Consider the following 9,028-nt stretch of genomic DNA (forward strand, 5'->3'; position numbering starts at 1 on the left):
GCTTGTCACACCCTTGTTCCTGGCTCCACCCCCAAAGTCTCCTGGCTTCACCCCCAAAGTTCCCAGATATTTCTTGAATTGGATTTAGCAACCCTGCTTCCTCCCCCCCCTCTTCTCCTTTCTCCCACCCCTCTATCCATCACCAAAGAAGTCGAGTCATATCCATGAGGAGCAAGGGCTGTCCATCACTCGTTCTGCTTCAAGAAAGGAGAGGAGGGGCTGCCGCTCCTGCCCAGCACCCTTTGGCCCTGTTCACACAGCGTGTTGAGTCCGTGTAAAACTGATCCGGTTCTGTTCCGAATATCTTTGTTCCAGATATTATCGATCAGACTGCCATACTGCAATTCAAATCACTCCGTGGTGAAACCGTCTTCTGCTGCCCACACGACGGCACCATGCAGTTCTTACCCCCCCTCCACTATTATGCGCATGCACATAGGTTAAAACATTATGTGGTTATGCGCACATTGCTAAGTAGTTAAAAAAAATATGGCAACCGTAAACCGGATGTCTGAGGCTCCTTTTGCTCTGGGACAGCATTTCTGGTCTGCTCTTTCTTGAAGAGGCATGGGAAAACATGGCACCATAGAGTTTTCTTCCCAAATTGCTAGAGTGTCCAGGAAAACCATAGAGTTTTCCCGGATGCTCCTAGAGCTGCTGGCACGTGACATCGCTGGTGCGATGATGTCACTTCTAAGTGATGTCATCATGCTGGCAACATCGGGGAGGATCCCCCCCCCCCGCCAGCCCTATGTGGGCCGGTGGGGTTGGGAACCTCCAGGGCGGGAGAATCCCCACCTGGCCCGGGAACTTGACAGCCCTGCCTACAGAGGATTTTGTTTCCTCAGCAGTTAAAATAGTACAAACTCAGCCAATCCATGTCAGAATGTTACTGCCTCAGAACTTTTCTGCCCACAGAAAGGCCTGGACATCTGAAATTACAGCTGATCTCCAGATGACAGATTTATTAGTTTCGCTGGAGAAAATGGCTGTTTTGAAGGGTGGACTCTAAGGTTTCACATCCCATCCCAAACTCCACCCACCCTCAAAATCATCAGGAATTTCCTAACCCAGAGTTGGCATCCCTATGATAAACACAAGACAATGCACTATTAATAACCTTTTTCACACACAGCTCACCTCGGAGTCACGTCCCTCTTCACTGCGCAGCGTCTGGTCGGATTTCCCACCATCTGCGCCGAAGTAGCAGGAAGAGTCGCGGCTTCTGCGTCGCAAACGGAAATCGCTAAAACCCAGTTTCCGTTTGCGACAGAGAAACCGCGGCTCTTCCTGCTGCTCCGGCGCAGATGGTGGGAAATCTGACCAGACGCTGCGCAGTCAAGAGGGACGTGACTCCGAGGTGAGCAGTGTGCGAAAACGGTTAATATTTCTCATAATCAGACTAACCAAGGTCTGGAAAGCACACACTATGAGTAAGACTGAAAGAACTGGGCATGTTTCATCTGGAGAATATGAACAGCAGCTGTGACTTTTATTATACGAAGCTGACTTCAGCTATTCTGAAAGGTTTTCACATGGAAGGTAAAAAAATGTAAAGGTAGTCCCCTGTGCAAGCACCAGACCTTTTCGACTCTGGGGTGACGTTGCTTTCACATTTTCAGGGCAGACTTTTTACGGGGTGGTTTGCCATTGCCTTCCCCGGTCATTATACTTTCCCCCCAGCAAGCTGGGTACTCATTTGACCGACCTCGGAAGGATGGAAGGCTGAGTCTACCTCGAACCGGCTACCTGAAAACCCAGCTTCCACTGGGGATCGAACTCAGGTCGTGAGCAGAGGGCTCTGACTGCAGTATTGCAGCTTTACCACTCTGCACCACGGGGCTCTTTCACATGGAATATGATGCCAATTTCCTCCCTCTTGCTCCAGGGAGGACAACTAAAACGAATGGGTGGAAATGACAAGGAAGTAGCTTTCCTTTAAATATTGGGGTACACTTCCTAGCTGGCGCCCTCTCCCGCCCTTCAGACTTGCTTGTTCCTCTTTCCCCCTGTCAGCAAGGAGGCAGGAAGTCCGGAATGGGAAATAATCTTGAAAAACTGCAAAAACTGCCATCTGACTTTTAGAGTTGTTGTATTAATTCAATTTGTATAGTCTCTTTTTATGACCTGATGTTTTATTATATGTTATAAATCACCCAGAGCCCCGCAGTACGAGGGATTGGGTGAAATAACAACAATAACCAGCCTTGAGGAGTGATGGTCTCTTGGTCTGTGGAGACCTTTTAGTAGCAGCTTGGTAGCTGTTCGTTGGGGATGCTATGCATTCCTGCTTAAGATGACCTCCAAGGTGTTGGGATATGCCAAGATCTAAATTTCAGTCATCATCATCATCATCGTACCTTTTATTGGCATACTCAGGCATAATATAAAATAAGAACAGACAAAATATACGGTCCAAGATGAAGAACAATCAGCTAATAGTAAAATATGGCCTGCATAGATTTTAATGGACTTCTCCAGAAATTTACTAACAGCACTTGTGATTTCTATTTCATTACCTTTCAGTAGGCGGCGATAGTCAATCCCATTCACTAGGTTACAGGGAAAGGGAGAAATATTTCCAAACAGTTCCCGCTGGGGATTAGAATATAGCTGGCATTCTACATTTCAGTCATTATAGGGTTAACCCAGGGGTGGAATTCTAGTAGGAGCTCCTTTGCATATTAGGCCACACACCCCTGATGTAGCCAATCCTCCAAGAGCTTACAAAAAAAAGCCTTGTAAGCTCTTGGAGGATTGGCTACCTCAGGAGGTGTGGCCTAATACGCAAAGGAGCTCCTGCTAGAATCCCACCCCTGGGTTAACATATTTGCTTTGATTCTAGCAGAGACCTGACCTGGAAGAACAACCTGGCTCAGAGCCAATCCTGTGTGTTAATAGGTGTGTTTGGGTGGTTTGGAGTATTAATATAGAAGAGATTTATTTTTCTGAGTAGGTGGCATTTTTACTTAATCACAGTATTGTATTGTTGCTTGATCTCCTGTCCATAATTCTCCTTTCCGGTTGCCAGCCTCCAGGTGGTGATAATCCTAGAGTATCACAGAAAAAAGCAATTTCACACACCCCCAAAAATTGTGGAACAATAACAAACAACTGTGAAATAGTTGTTCATTATTGTTCCACAGTTTTTTGGATGTGTTTGAAATAGCCTCTAGGTGGTGGCTGGAGATCTCCTGCCATTACAACTGATCTCCAGGTGAGTTCCCCTGAGGAAAAAAAATGGCCACTTTGACACCCCTGTCCTAGAGTCCACCTTCCACACTCATTTGTTATGAGGGCCGGATTTGATAAAAATGAGACCTTGTCGGGCTGGGCCATGTCAGGCTGGGCCGTGTGTGTACCTATTTAAGATTAGGTAGCAGAGATATAAACTTTATAAAGGATACAAACAAACACAATTAAAAATTTTATTTTTAAAAAACTTAAAACATTGGCATCTTTCTCTGTATCTCTCCGATGAGATCCAGGGAACTGGGCAAAGGAAGCTCCGGCTCTTTCCTTATTTCCCCAAGAGAACAGGAGGAGGGGAGCCTCAGCCAATAGAAGGAAGAAAGGCTTGGCTCAGTAGCTCTGCTATGTGATTGAGAGAGCCTAGCAAAGCAAGCTGTTCTCCTCCCTTCCTCCCCGAGGGAGGAGCCTCAGCCAACGGAGAAAATAGAAGTTTTGCTCTGTAGCTCCTGTGCAAGTCTTGCAATGCAAGCTGTGATGCAGAAGGAAGCAAGAGAGAGAGAGCAGATGACAGCCAGTTGCTCAGGGGCCTGATAAGAGCCCTCCAGGGGGCTGATTTGGCCCCTGGGCCACATGTTTGACACCCCTGCTCTAGGGCATCTGACTTTAATTGGTATTACTTGGTTGTATGTTTTCATTAATGGTTTTAGAATCTTTGTAATGGTTTTATCCTTGATGTGACCCTCCCAAAAATCTTGGGAAGGGCAGGATATATATGTGAAATAATAAATAAAATAAACACCATAATTAAATTAAATAAATAGATTAAACACCAATTAAATAATTAAACACACAATTAAAAAAATAAATCAATTCAACACCATTGAAGTCCCTCCCCTAACCCCGCCCACCTCAGGCTCCACCCCCAAAATCTCAGGTATCTCCCAACCTGAAGCTGGCAACCAATGGGTGATAAACATGGACATATTGATTTCTTAAACAATGTACCACTTAAAGAGTAAGAAGCGTGTGTGCACTAAGCATTTTCCACATTTGATGATGTTGGCGCTAGTAGATTTCAGTGGACTGAAAATTTAGCTCCTGAAAATAGTGAGATCTCTGTTGCAATTTCCTTGTTTCTGGCTTAAATCAAATGGGGTGATTTCTTCCCAGTCAATGCGCAGGCAGTGTAGATTATGCCCAGGGCTTTTTTTTTTGTAGCAGGTACTCCTCTGTATATTAGGCCACACACCCCTGATGTAGCCAATCCTCCAAGAGCTTGTAGCAGGCCCTGGAAGAAGAGCCTTGTAAGCTCTTGGAGGATTGGCTACATCAGGGGGGTGTAGCCTAATATGCAGAGGAGTTCCTGCTACAAAATACACCCTGATTATGCCACAGTACATAAGAACATAAGAGAAGCCATGTTGGATCAGGCCAACGGCCCATCAAGTCCAACACTCTGTGTCACACAGTGGCAAAAAATTTTATATACACACATACACTGTGGCTAATAGCCACCGATGGACCTGTGCTCCATATTTCTATCTAAACCCCTCTTGAAGGTGGCCATACTTGTGGCCGCCACCACCTCCTGTGGCAGTGAATTCCACATGTTAATCACCCTTTGGGTGAAGAAGTACTTCCTTTTATCAGTTTTAACTTGTCTGCTCAGCAATTTCATCGAATGCCCACGAGTTCTTGTATTGTGAGAAAGGGAGAAAAGTACTTCTTTCTCTACTTTCTCCATCCCATGCATTATCTTGTAAACCTCTATCATGTCACCCCGCAGTCGACGTTTCTCCAAGCTAAAGAGTCCCAAGCGTTTCAACCTTTCTTCATAGGGAAAGTGCTCCAGCCCTTTAATCATTCTAGTTGCCCTTCTCTGGACCTTCTCCAATGCTATAATATCCTTTTTGAGGTGCGGCAACCAGAACTGCACACAGTACTCCAAATGAGACCACACCATCGATTTATACAGGGGCATTATGATACTGGCTGATTTGTTTTCAATTCCCTTCCTAATAATTCCCAGCATGGCGTTGGCCTTTTTTATTGCAAACGCACACTGTCTTGACATTTTCAGTGAGTTATCTACCACGACCCCAAGATCTCTCTCATGGTCAGTCTCTGCCAGTTCACACCCCATCAACTTGTATTTGTAGCTGGGATTCTTGGCCCCAATGTGCATTACTTTGCACTTGGCCACATTGAACCGCATCTGCCACGTTGACGCCCACTCACCCAGCCTCAACAGATCCCTTTGGAGTTCCTCGCAATCCTCTCTGGTTCTCACCACCCTGAACAATTTAGTGTCTTCCGCAAACTTGGCCACTTCACTGCTCACTCCCAACTCTAAATCATTTATGAACAAGTTAAAGAGCATGGGACTCAGTACCGAGCCCTGCGGCACCCCACAGTACTACACAGCCAATGAGATCTGGCTGCATGGTGACATCACTGAGGGTGAGCGGGAGTGGCTATATCTGCCAGAATTGTCCAAAATTATTGGAAACGGGAGGCATTTTCTGCCATTGGTGAAAACACTAGCTCGGAAAAAAATTAGCACTCCTCTACAATAGAGACATCACCCTGCCAACAAAAGTCCATATAGTCAAAGCAATGGTATTCCCAGTAGTAATGTATGGCTGTGAGGGCTGAACCATAAGGAAGGCCGAGTGCAGAAGAATAGATGCTTTTGAGATGTGGTGCTGGAGAAGACTCTTGAGAGTCCCTTGGACTGCAAGATCAAATCAGTCAGTCCTAAGGGAAATCAACCCTGACTGTTCCCTGGAAGGTCAGATGCTGAAGCTGAAGCTCAAATAATTTGGCCACCAAATGAGAAGGGAGCACTCCCTGGAGAAGACCTTGATGCTGGGAAAGACAAGGCAAAAGAAGAAGGGGATGGCAAAAGATGAGATGGCTGGACAGCGTTCCTGATGTAACAAACACGAATTTGAGCAGACTTCGGATGGTGGAAGACAGGAGGGCCTGGCGTGACTTGGTCCATGGGGTCACAAAGAGTCGAACTCGACTGTGCGACTGAACAGCAAACAATAGACTTTTAAGGGGGAGGGGTTAAACAGTGTAAGCAGTACACCCCAGGCTTTGAACGGTGCCAAGACAAAAAAATCTCTCAGATAAATTTGACCAGATTACGGAAACCTTCCTCTCCCCCTATGTCGCCTTTGCCTTTTCTCATAGCCATTCCTAAACATACCAAAGTGAAAAGTGATCTGCAATTAATATGGAATTAAATAGCTTAATGCCTCACTGTCACACAGAGGTGGCTGACCCGCTCGGTTGGCTGTGTGTGGCGCTGCCTAGCAACACTGTCTAGCCACGCCGGGCCTCTTATCAAGAACAATCTAATTCTGCATTGGAAAGCCAAGCAGGGAGCACCGGAAACTGAGATGGTTCAATATTGCAGGATGAATCACCCTGGCGTTAGTTCACCCCGTCCTACACCCACCCAAAACGCCCGGAATACTTTCACTAACAGTGATTTATTCCTGATTCCCTCACCTCCTGCTCAAAGCCCGGAGGAATTGCCTCCAACATTAAACAGATTGTCACTTGTGTGGCTAACAAGGCAACGCATTTGCAGGCCTCTTTCCCTCGCCTTCTTGAAAACAGGTTCTTGGTGTAACATAGTGCTGCCAACTCCAGGTCAGGGAATTCCTGGAGATTTGGGGGAGGGAAGCTTTAGGAGGGCAGGGTTTGGAGAGGAGATTGAGCTCCGTGCAGTTTAACACCATACTGTCCCTCTTCCAAAACAGCAGTTCTCTCCAGGAGAATTGATCCCTGTGATGTGGGTATCAGATAGATTCTAGTGGGTAGCTGTTTTGGTCTGAAATTGAATCAATAGAACAAAGTTTGAGTCCGGTGGAACCTTTAAGACCAAAAAAGTTTAATTCTGGCTATAAGCCAGGGGTGGCCAGACTGTGGTTCTTTCACACATATCGTATGGCTCTCGAAGCCCCCACCACCCTGTCAGCTGGCTTGGAGAAGACATTTCTCTCTTTAAATCATTTCTCCAAGCCAAGCCAGCTGGTGGCAAGGAGAATGCAGTTAAAGTTGCTTTCTTTTCACTTCTCCCTCCTCTATCTATTTGTCTGCCGGCCTTCTTTCCTTCCTTCCAGCTCTCAAACATCTGATGTTCATGTCTTGTGGCTCTCAAACGTCCGACATTTATTCAATGTGACTCTTACGTTAAGCAAGTTTGGCCACTCCTGCTATAAGCTTTCACGTGCCTGTGCATTGTGCTTGTGCACAAAAGCTTATGCCTAGAATTGAACTTCGCTGGCCTCAAATGTCAGACCATGGAACTTCAAATTAACCAGACTCCATTTGTTACAATGTTAAGGCTTTATTTGATAGTTCATCGTTTCTGAGCGCAGCAAGATTGGAACTGATACTTGTTCCTGGGTGCATCGATACTTTAAACACTTGTGCATCAAAGGCTTCTAGGCAAATCTACATTCCCACTATGAAGTGATACATTTCACACGGTTACTTTCTCTTATCTCTTTGTGGTTCTCATTCTCACAGGGATGGCCAAGCCGGCATTCCCGGAGGCACCTTATCTTCAAAGGGATGTTGCCTTTGTTAGTATCAGGGACAGGAATTCACACCATTGTTAGTAGCGACTATGCTTCTACTTTGACATGCAAGGTTTCTCCTTGAGGTTAATAACATGGGTTAGAAAATGGAGTCAGTTAGGCTAAGCATTTCGTCACAGTTTAAACTAGGCATCACATTCTATCATAGTAACTTTTCCAGTGTCTGACATCAAAGGCGCAACTCAAAGATGAACTTTGTTCATCTGGCTAGCAGCTGTAATTCCAGGAGATCTCCAGGTTCCACCTGAAGGTTGGTAACCCTCTGTTAAGCAGATGTACACTTTTCCAAGGCAAAGCCAATAGGCTTAGATAGGAGTATCTCTTTTTAGGACTGCTAGCCTGTCTGTCGAAGAATCGATGTTTCTGGCCATGACCACCTCAAAAGTCTGAAAAGAAGTAAGTAGAAAAGAGCGAGAATCCAGTAGCACCTTCAGTTTGTAGCTGGGCATGAGCTTTCCTGCTCACTTCTTCAGATACACTTCTACAGAAGGACTACGCCTTTTGATATAACATTTAATAAGAAAAGAATAGTTTCAGAGAGAAGACAAGCTTCTCCCACAGTCAAGCATTGGCAACTAAACTATTAAGTAGGACCTCTGTACTAGACTGGCTCTGCAGTCAGCCCACTACACAGCAAAGGTGGGGCCATGGCTTAGTGGAAGAACTTTTTTTCCCCGCCCCAGAACCACTAATATTGGAAGGGGTGTTGAAAGACCTGAGTCAGATTGAGGTGACAAAAGAGGAGGTCCTACAACTGATAGACAAATTAAAAACTAATAAGTCACCGGGTCCGGATGGCATACAAAATTGAACTTGTGGATCTTCTAACAAAAATCTGTAATCTTTCATTGAAATCTGCCTCCGTTCCTGAGGACTGGAAGGTAGCAAATGTAACCCCCATCTTTAAAAAGGGTTCCAGAGGAGATCCGGGAAATTACAGGCCTGTCAGTCTGACTTCAATACCGGGAAAGTTGGTAGAAACCATTATCAAGGACAGAATGAACACGGGTTATTGAGGAAGACTCAGCATGAGTTCTGCAAGGGAAGATCTTGCCTCACTAACCGGTTACATTTCTTTGAGGGGGTGAACAAACATGTGAACAAAGGAGACCCGATAGATGTTGTTTACTTTGACTTCCAGAAAGCTTTTGATAAAGTTCCTCATCAAAGACTCTTTAGAAAGCTTGAGAGTCATGGAGTAAAAGGACAGGTCCTCTTGT

This window comes from Heteronotia binoei, chromosome 10 (assembly GCF_032191835.1).
Source record: "Heteronotia binoei isolate CCM8104 ecotype False Entrance Well chromosome 10, APGP_CSIRO_Hbin_v1, whole genome shotgun sequence".
Taxonomy (NCBI): Eukaryota; Metazoa; Chordata; class Lepidosauria; order Squamata; family Gekkonidae; genus Heteronotia; species Heteronotia binoei.